We start from the raw sequence: 10,914 nt of genomic DNA, 5'->3' as shown, positions 1-10,914 counted from the left end.
AAAGTTTGGCTCCCTGAGCAAATTATAGTGAGCTCTACTATGTAACATCTTGTTTTATTTACGTTTACTATGGCCGCTGAGATTAAGTTTATCTCATGTTTTGCTCCAATTTGATGTTTTATCACCCTCAGTTGACAGTTGTAAAAGTATTAGAAAACTTTGAAAAATATTTATAAACAGTGATTATTTGAGTCAAAGACCGAATCAAATTTGACAATATTTGATTAGTTGTTTCAAAGTTTTGAATATTTGCACACTCCTACCAACTTTGCTGCTTGTGGACAGAGATTTGCTCTCACTAACTTGAGAGCTCACTATGTATAACGCTAGCATAACCCTGCAATGTCAACCTGTGGTCACTCACTCACTCACTCAATGACTCGAATCGAGGCTTCTTGCGATAACTACAAAAAGCGGACAGTGCAGGGGCATATGCGACTGCTATGACTGACAGAGGCCGAACGGTTATTTCCTGCTCAAGCAAAAGGTACCAATGCAGAGCACCTCGCTAACACTCGCTTTTGATGGTAGTTATTTTCGACAGCACTGCGTGGCTGCCGAAGGTTTGTGTTCAGTAGGAGCTGCCTTCTCATTCTCCTCCGTGCCTTGACATGCATGGTACTTTTCACCTCTGGCCAGCCACAGTGGTGACTGCAAACCCCCAGAATCATGTCACCACCAGAGGTACGGAGTCAAGAAATTACACGAAACTGGCAGACATGCTTATTCTAATGTATCCAAGTATACTACATGTGACTACATTTTGACCTTGTCAGTGATGGAACCGGCACTTTGTCTTTTGGAGCAGCTTTTGGAGCAGGAAAAATCACAGTTTGGAGCACAAATTTATGCGTTCAGAGCAGAAGAATTTGCTGTTTGGAGCAAGCAAAGAATGCTTTGGATCAGTAACTTACTGCTCTGTTGCAAAGAGGAAGCTCTGTATAAGTTACTACTTTCTGAAATATTGCATTCAACATGTATTATACTAAGATGCAAGTATTTTTTCTTCAACTTGCTGTTCGATTTTACTGTCGTTATATAAGAAGATGAAGATAAACGCAAACATAATCCTAATTCACAGTTAATTCTGCAGTTCAATGAAGAATTTAATAAATAATTTATTTTCATCTCAAGGAATTGAACCACCTGCAGTGTATACAGCCTTTAACCCGTTCACATATGCAGGCAGCACAGTCACAGCTACGTAAATTGCAGTGTGTATGTCATTAATGCGTCTATATGTGTTAATAAATTTTAGAGCGCGAAATAAAAGGTACGTAGGTACAGAGTTCGAGTGATAAGACGGCTGCAGCCAACAGCTAAGATTGCGCAGGCCTATACGCAACCAGCATCGCCTTATCAGGCTGGTATCTCACCAGTCCCATATCACCCAGCGCAAGCGATCGCTTCTATTGCTGCTCACGGCGACATAGAAATCTGCTAGTTTGTATTTCATACGATCTAGTACTTAATAGAACAACATTAGATCAAATGTGCGAGTGTTTCGTAAAGCAGCGCCTAGTAATAAACCACTGGCGTGATCGTCAGCAACGATCGAACGGCGTATTGTCTCGTGGACGGAAAGCTAACACCGATCAGCGAGGTGGCTTGGGCGGCTTGCAAGTATTACGTGTCGTTTACTAATCACACCGACAAAACCGAGAATAACCAGTTCATTTAAGTCCACATTAATTGTGTTGTCAAAAATAAGCGTACGATGATGAGCAGCAGCCAGATCGCAGGCGCCGTCGGTCGTCATTATTGCGGTGGTCAGCGAGATAGGCCTACTATCTTGTTGGACCGTACTTTAATGGGGGCAAAATGCAAGAATGTGCATTGGGTGCATGTCAAGGAAGCCCAGGTGGCCTAAATTATTATGGAGTCCCACACTACCACATGCCTGATAATCAAATGGTCGCTTTGGCAACTCCCCCCCAGTCTAAAAAATTTTTTAAAATAAGCACAAGCAATGGCGGAAAATCTGGGCGGAACCTACGAGATGGTGCTATTGGGCCTAGAATACTACAGAATAGATCAACGGTGCCTACTGTTTGTAAACATGGTTAGGTCTACATGCTGTAGCTATGATGGAAAGCATGCAAGGCTGAATCGCAAAGAAGAGTGGCTTGCTGTGCGGCACCTTCACGTGTGTTCCCAATTCGGAGCAGGTGCGGGTCAGCGCAGGCCTGGTGCAATACCTGCCATAAACGACAATTTTGCACAGCATGTAGCAGGATTTCCTTCACGGCGCAGTTTGGCGCAACTGGTGCAGCACTTCCATCACTGCCTTGTGTACGCTAAGTTTTTATGTAATCTGGCAAAAACGATTAGCTCTCATACTGAAAGTAAGGAGAGTGCACTTTTGTGCAGAGGTGACCCATCCTGCAAGCTTGTACACAGTTGACTAAATATGTAAATACTGCCACAATGCTTTTGGCCATTCGATGCCACATCATCATAGTGTGGAAATTCCTTAGCTATAAAATTAAAAGTATTTGACATAGAAGTTATAAAAGGTACCTAGTAGTGAACCACAAAGGTATGCAGGTTTTTCCTGGCATGTCTAGTTGATAGTTTGTGCTGATTGGGTCTGACGCACATGGGTCTGTCACCTGCACATGTACCATAATTGCAATGACAATGTGCAGTGTCGTATATGACAACAGCCACGGTTAGCAATGCCTGAATCTGGCATGCTGAAGTAGTCGCTGACAACCAGTAGAAAGGCTTGGCATAATGTGTGGCCAAGCATGGGCGTTCTAAAAGGCCCACAAAGATTTCTTTGTGTGTAGACGAATGGCTGTTGCACACTTTTTCGTCTAGCTAAAGCAGAGATCAGGGATGGTACAGAAACAAATCGCCTGACAGGTAAACTTTTTTAGTGAATGCAGGCATCTGAATTAGTCTGAATCACCTGATTCAGAGTAATTAAAGTTACTTCAGATGAGTGTGAATTTTAAGGTTTTCCAAATTAACAAGATTGTACTGTAAGTGCTCTAGACAGGTACAGCTTGTCCATTATTATTACGAGCGCTTTCTAATGTTTAAGCCACAGAGAATATTTCAGTTTCCTGTCAGTTTCAAGCATCTACCAAACTGGCAGCACTATATTGAGCCCATAGAATAAGTCATAATATTCTACTAACATGGCAGAATTATTCCCACCAAGATGGTGCTGTAGATGCGTGCAATGTGCACATTCAACATGAAAAAAAAGAGAAGGAAGCTGTCGCTATGTGACGCCACAGTTTTAATAGGGATGAATTACACTTTATGCCTCGGAGTTAAAAACATGGCAATATTGAACTAATGAATGTGCCAAGAGATCTTATTGGCAAAGCATATTATGTAATAGCATTGCATAGACAGACTGGCTCACGCACTTGGGCTGTAGCTGTAGTACTACAGCAGTATGTTGCATTTCTGCCAACTTATCTTTACTGCTGCCAGTTTTGAAAAGTTGAAGAAAAGCAAAAATGTAGGGTTGTGCAGATATTCAAATAATATGAATACAAATAAAATAGTGAATGTTCGAATAATATGATTCACAAATTCAATATCTCCTATTCCGTGTTTCGAATATTCGGTATATTTGGCGAAAGACCTAGTCGCCATGGTCAGGACTGATCGAAACAATTAAAGTGACATGGACTGAGGCAACAACAAAAGCAGTGGGTATGAAAAGCACTTGGAGATGCATAGTATGGCTATACCTCCAAGTTGGATTCCAATTGACACCGTGAAGGCCGAGGGTCAAACCCACTACCTTTGGTTTTAATTAAGGTGATGTGAATTAAGGCACAGTTAATTAAAATAGAGTTAATTAAGGCACTCGAACCCACAACCTTTGGTTGGAGAAACAAGCACAGCCAAACCTGGTTACATCGGACTCGTAAAAAACACCTATCAGTTCTATATAGGGCGTAATTTGATATAAGCCTGGTAAAGAATTGGACATCAAAAAAGCACATATAATTTATAAAAGCACTTTATTGGTGAAACTAGCTTAACAGTCCAGTATCTTCTGCTTGGGCAACTTAGCGACCTGGGACAGCACGCACTTCTCCACACTGTCTAGAGTCAGAGCAGCTGAGGCTGCAACCTTCCACATTCACGCAGACGTGTCAGACTAGTGCAAGTGCACCTCGGAGGATGTGGGCAAAGGATCGTTGTTGCTTTCCTCATTGTGCCTGCTTTCACTTGCGCTCAGTACGATGCCGGCAATATAGTCTTCATTTTTGGGCTCTCCTGTGGTCGCGACACCATCATCCGCACTCACAAACTCGTCGACTGTTGATCCGTCAACGGCTTCCGGAAATTCTGACAGCCCGCTCCAAACTTCGGCGACACCGGCAATGGCTTCGTCACACTCACAAGCATTTTAAGAGTCATCACAAGGCACGTGTAAGCCGGCACATCCGAAGCAGTTTCGGGTAAACCACATGTACACAGCCGCCTCGACGTTATGGCTGTGCGTACTCGTTGGGCACCATGGGCACCAGGTCATCTGAAAGACTTCACCTGAAAACAGGATCCCATGGCGACACACTGCTACAAACAAACATCCTGTGTGTTTGTTCCATGGTGTTTTGTTTAGCTCCAAAGTGAAGTTACAAAGAGGAAAGTTTGCCACTTTAGCCCTAAACTCCCTTTCATTCTTCAAGATCATGCCGAGTGCGCACCTTGGAATCTTGTACGCTGCGGCGACATCTGACTTGTTACCACGTTAGACTCAATTTATGATTTCGAACTTCACAGTGAAAGGCAAATTCTGCCGCTTCGTGCTAGCCATCATGGCAACACTGCAGGAGAAGGCCTATAAGGCGCAAACACAACAAACGTGAAAAGCAGCAAGGCAACTTGGACTTGCACCATCTTGCACGACGAGGGCACGAGATCCTCTGATAAGCTATCTGAGCAAGCGCTGCGGGCGGGCCAGGATCATTTTTTGCAGGGGGGTGTCACCGACTTGCCCGACACGGCGCAATCACGGTAAAGAGAGCGGGTGGATGGCGCCATGCCACTGGGCTAAACCACTTCTGGGATGTGTCGGCAGTTCCCCACCGCCACGAGAAAAAGCAAACTTCTGGGGCACTTTCGTGCCACTTGACGTTCGATATATCGGGAGTCGGTGCTATTTTTGTTCAATGTAAGCATAACTTTTCCTATATATACCTATTGTAACTATACCATGCTCCGATATTGTTCAATATACAGGATAATTTGATGTAAACGGGTTCTATATAGTCGGGTTTGACTGCAATAGGAAGTTACAATGCATTAGAATGAAAATGCCAAGTAATATAATGAATGTCTCATGAGCAGGCACACTTTTCGCCTTCATCCTCTTTAGCATAAGCTAAAGTGACCGTCAACAATTTTCGCCAAGTTTTGGGTGAGGTCTTTGCACTGGTGCAGCCCTTACACGGGTTTATGTGGCACAGTTGAACCCGGATATACAGAACTCAAAGGGGATTGCAAAATAGTTCGATATGTCAATAATGCGATACTTAAAATAAGAACTTCATACAAGAATTTTCAAAGGGATCTTACAGCGGTCCCTTAAACACAATAATTCATTATATCCAGGTTTGACTGTATTTCTTCAGCTTCATAAGAAAAAAAGCATGTAATTCTACTCAACAGATATTCTATCAATAAAAAAATATTTTGCAGACCTTCATATGCCAACAGAGTTGTTACAATGCAGGCATACTAATTTCATGTTGCCTTTATTAAAAAGCAGACCATACAAGTATACACCTTATAGGTACCTATAGTCGGGTACAAGCTCAGAAAAAGAGGGACGATTACTCCTCCAAGGTGGATGCACGCGAGCTGCCACCAATGGGCGCGCACTCTAGACTGACGTCACGAGTCGGGCGGCTGGTGACCCCGCCGATGGAGAAGATGGTCGCCTGCGATTCGAACTGGGCCGAGTCACGTCAGTCGTGTGCATCTGCCCCACATCAAAGTGAATTCCCAAACTGTTTGCGGTGGTCTATCCTGCTGGAAATATTATTGCGAGCTTACGATGCACCATTTGTGCTGTGTGCGTTTATTCTGAGCCATGATCCGGCAAACGAAGATTGCAGCGAGCATGGCTGATGTTATGCTACACTTTGTCTGAAAACAGGATCCTGCGGCGACACACTGCTATAAACATTCTGCGTGTTTGTATCATGGTGTTTTGTTTTGCTCCAAAGTGTAGTTATGATGAGGAAAGTTTGCCAAAGTCTGGTGCCTAATGTTAGCGGCGGGTGTCATGTACTGTGTCACTGCATAAAAAAAATAAGTTAAAATGAACTAAAAAAAAAAAAACCTATCACATTCTTGAAAATAAGTTTGTGAAAACACAAAACCAACAAAAATATAAATCTTATGCTATTAAAAACCAAGAGTATTTATTTAAAACGATGAATGAAGCATTGCTGTACCTTTCCTGTCTCGGATTGCCTTCTAGCCCCAGGTTTGTAATGGTTTCAATAAATGCATTGTTTTTTTTATGTACTTGTTTAATAGCAACTGATTAATTTGAAGCTTGGAAAATGAGTAGTAAATGTGCCATGTTCATGTAAACCAGCTCAAAAGCCATGCCGAGCCGCTCCTTCTACTTTTGTCCCATGCAATGAAGCTAAAAAAGCAGATGGCGCACAACATTGTAGAAGGCACATGGTTATGTTTTTTCTCTGGTACAGCATGTGCTGTAGCATTCCAATCATGTAATACCAATCTAGTCATCAGAATACAAAAGTATTTATTTATACAGTAAAACCTCGTTAAACCGTACGCGCTTAAACAGTAGTTTCATTTTAAAAGTAGTAATGTCAAATCCCCGACTCAGCGCCCATTGAACATAATGCGTTTTGTATCCGCATAAACCATACCAGCTTATACGTATCGGTTAACAAGTAGTGTTTCCACCCTTTGTCGCGCAATCGCGGCGGCGCATCGTCCCCATCGGGCAGCCTGGCAAACAACAAGCCTCAGAGACCAGAACAGCAGCCTTCAAGCGCCCTGTGCATTTGCGCGTAAAGCCACATCAACATCAATATCATTTCGGTGCTGTGCCGCCATGCTGCAGTGTACCAGAATAGGGGCAGCGTGTTCGGACGGCGGAGCGCACTACGCACTGCTTTGAAGCCGGCAGAGTAGGCAGGTTCTGAATTTATCCAGCAGTGCTGCAGTCGCACGGGCTGTACAGATGCATTCTCCGTGTGTTTTGGCCGGTTCCAGCGTGCTTGCTCTGAGACTCTGAAGGAATTCCTCGAGTTTCTGTCTCACTGGGAATCACATGCAAAAGGACTTGGCGGCTTCTTGAGCCAGTTGACAGCAGATGGGCTCCATGTGACATTGTGCAGCACTTTGGCTCTGTTAGAATACTTGGAAGGAGAGGGTTTTAAATACCTATTGACATCTAGACTAAGCCAAGAAAAGTTGGGAACTTCTTTGGTACAGTGAGGCAGCCGTGCGGATCCAACGATTACCCAACACCGTCCCAATTTTTTATTGTTGTGAAATGCCTGTCTTTTTATAACTTGGCGAAGGAAATGCAAACAGGGAACACAGAGGTCAGTGAAGATTTAGTGTCACTACTTCACTCACCTGATAATTTTGACAAGCAAGGGGACGTTGCATCACTTGATGAGTTGGTTGAAGCTGGAAATCTGACGCTGGTAGAACAAAGGCTAAACAGTACTCCGGCAGAGCACCGGGCTTATGTGGCGGAAAGGAGCGATGACTGCTTCATCTATTATATGGCAGGGTATGTTGCGCAAAAATATTTTACTTGCAACAAATGTGAGGACTGCCACTTTCTTCTTTTGCAGATCTCTAGTGTCGATAGCAGAGTCTCAAATTTCACGAAATTTGTGACAGGGGAGGCTTGCTGTATCTCTCCAAGTTGCTTTTTGAAGCAGTAAAGAAACTTAAAGAAAGTTAAAGGTACACTGACAACCTTCTTTGATGTCATGATTCTAGTGAAAGCTAAGTTTGGCTATGCCAAACGCTGCAAATTGCATGCTGATGATTTCACATTAGCAGTTGTGTGCTTTCATGTCCTAATATGGCTGCACTTTTATGTCAAAGGTTTTAATCAGTCAAGAGAAGCACGACGAAAAAGGAAATTGCACTTGAAAGTTAGCCGCTGTTCTTAGTAGGCTGGTGCAACATGTTTGCTGACACTTCTTCGTGTTTTTTACCTAAATGCACTACTTCTTCTGGTGCATTCAAAAAGCTAATTTTGTTTATATAATTACGAAATGAATTAAGGAATTCATTTAAGCATAATAATTTGGCTGTAGGTCTCCATTGTTTGGGTTGGAATGTACTCGCACTGTTTTTCTGTGTTTTGGCATACTGTGTGTAGTTTTTCAGAGATCCCTCTTACTTGGCGTCTTTGCTACCTGTTTTATTCCTTTCATAGAAATGTAGGATGTTGGTGTGTCTCATACTCGCACATGAGCCTGACGTTTGGGAGCACTTCATGATGTAAATAAAAAAATTACAGGGTCTCTTTACCCTTTGAGGGTCAATGACGTAAATATACGGCGCCACGAACAAGTCCCAGAATGGTCAGTGCCATATATTTACGGTGCTGTCTGTACGTTTAAAAAGCGCGCCAATTTCGTAACTTTTTCTTTTCTGTCATGTGCTGCTACTATGTGAGAATACAGGGAATGTTTTTCGTGCACCTCCCTCTATTTGTTTTCGTTGCATAGTTTCCTTTAGAGCTAGTTTGCTCCCACGTCTCTATATACTAATATACTACCGCTGGCGCATTGGTGCACGGGCGAGCGGGCGGGCGGCAGTTCGGGTTTTGTTCCGCGGGCGGTGTCGGTTTCCTGCACTTGCAAAATTGATGGCTAACTTGTTACTAATTGCTCAAAGGGCAACTGCCTCTTTCTCACTCGTTTAGTGCTCACAGGGGTGCGCATAGGAAGGATGCCACCATGCATGCATTTCCGTTGCTTTATTTTTGACACTCGCGAAAACCAATTGCCTCTGGTTGGCGATAAGATTAAGATTAGCGGAAGTTTTTCACACGCTGTGCTTTTTTGACGGGCACAGAACCACACAGATTTCTCGAGTGCGCACACCTACGCAGTTCGATTACGCTGTGGATGTACATATTAGTGTAAGAGCAGGAACATTTGAGTCTTGAAAAATATTCTCACGTGTACATTTTCAAGGCCTTGAACTGTGTGTATAAAAATGCATCAAATTTATAATACTTATAAGTTTATTTCCTTTTTTTATTGTTATTATTAATGAATGAAGAGTACATATCATCATCATCAGCCTGGTTACGCCCACTGCAGGGCAAAGGCCTCTCCCATACTTCTCCAACTACCCCGGTCATGTACTAATTGTGGCCATGTTGTCCCTGCAAACGTCTTAATGTTATCCGCCCACCTAACTTTCTGCCGCCCCCTGCTACGCTTTCCTTCCCTTGGAACCCAGTCTGTAACCCTTAATGACCATCGTTTATCTTCCCTCCTCATTACATGTCCGGCCCATGCCCATTTCTTTTTCTTGATTTCAACTAAGATGTCATTTACCCGTTGTTAAGATCGGCCTGCAGCTATTTCAGCCCGCTGCACGTGTTGCAATCCAACCGGACGGGGCGCACTTCAGAGAACTGCGGATAACCAGCAGCCATGTGGCGCGGGGTCAGCTCAGGGGAGTTCTTGAGGGGAGGTAATTGGCGGAACCTCCCCATGAGCTTTTCGAGAAACCAGACAATGTGCTATCCAACCGCATCAACAGGGACGGCTCAGAGTTCTACGAAGCCCCTCTGACGTCGGCTCCAGACCACTGAAACCTGTGAGGCACTGAAACCTGTGCAACACGTGTATGTGAGCCTGCCTCCTCCAAAAGGGCGGGTCATCTTCAATGGCGTCGAACTATGACGTCAAGTGGAGTGCTTATAAGCAGCGATTGCCGGCTGCTAGAGCGTGCTCGTTGTCGTGCTCGAGATGTACTAGTGAGCTGAGTGCTCGTTGTCATGCTCGAAATGTACTAGTGAGCCATGTGTTCGTAAGCTGTTTGCTGTATGTTAGTCTTGCGGGCTCCATTTCGGAGTCATGCTAGACAGTTGATGTATGTCTTGTCGAAGATGTAAATAATGTAAATAAATCCTGTTCACCGAGTTCCTCTCTATGACCGTCAACTCCTTCAAATGGTGGCAGCGGCGAGATTGTTCGACGACTCCTACATCTGTTTCACAGCGGTGGGATCGTCCGACGAATCTAATACCGTGTTTGTTCCCTCACCCAATCTGCTCTTTTCTTATCCCTTAACGTTACACCCATCATTCTTCTTTCCATAGCTTGTTGCGTTGTCCTCAATTTCAGCAGAACCCTTTTCGTAAGCCTCCAGGTTTCTGCCCCATACGTGAGTACTGGTAAGACACAGCTGTTATACACTTTTCTCTTGAGGGATAGTGGCAACCTGCTGTTCATGATTTGAGAATGCCTGCCAAACACATCCCAGCCCATTCTTATTCTTCTGGTTATTTCAGTCTCATGATCCGGATCCGTGGTCACTACCGGCCCTAAGTAGATGTATTCCCTTACCACTTCCAGTGCCTCGCTACCTATCGTAAATTGCTGTTCTCTTCCGACACTGGTAAACATTACTTTAGTTTTCTGCAGATTAATTTTTAGACCCACCCTTCTGCTTTGCCTCTCCAGGTCAGTGAGCATGCATTGCAATTGGTCCCCTGATTACTAAGCAAGGCATATCATCAGCGAATCGCAAGTTACTAAGGTATTCTCCATTAACTCTTATCCCCAATTCTTCCCAATCCAGGTCTCTGAATACCTCCTGTAAACACGCTGTGAATAGCATTGGAGAGATCGTATCTCCCTGCCTGACACCGTTCTTTATTGGGATTTTGTTGCTTTCTTTATG

At 43.9% G+C, this 10,914-nt stretch overlaps 1 protein-coding gene across 4 annotated transcripts in view; it reads right to left on the bottom strand.

Moving 5' to 3' along the window:
- LOC126518716 (uncharacterized) overlaps positions 1 to 10,914 on the bottom strand; it is a 306,763-nt gene that overhangs the window by 9,324 nt on the left and 286,525 nt on the right. The gene's annotated exons all lie outside the window — the stretch shown is intronic.

Source organism: Dermacentor andersoni, chromosome 1 (genome assembly GCF_023375885.2).
Source record: "Dermacentor andersoni chromosome 1, qqDerAnde1_hic_scaffold, whole genome shotgun sequence".
NCBI classification, from domain to species: domain Eukaryota; kingdom Metazoa; phylum Arthropoda; class Arachnida; order Ixodida; family Ixodidae; genus Dermacentor; species Dermacentor andersoni.
This window is presented reverse-complemented; position numbering and strand designations above follow the sequence as displayed.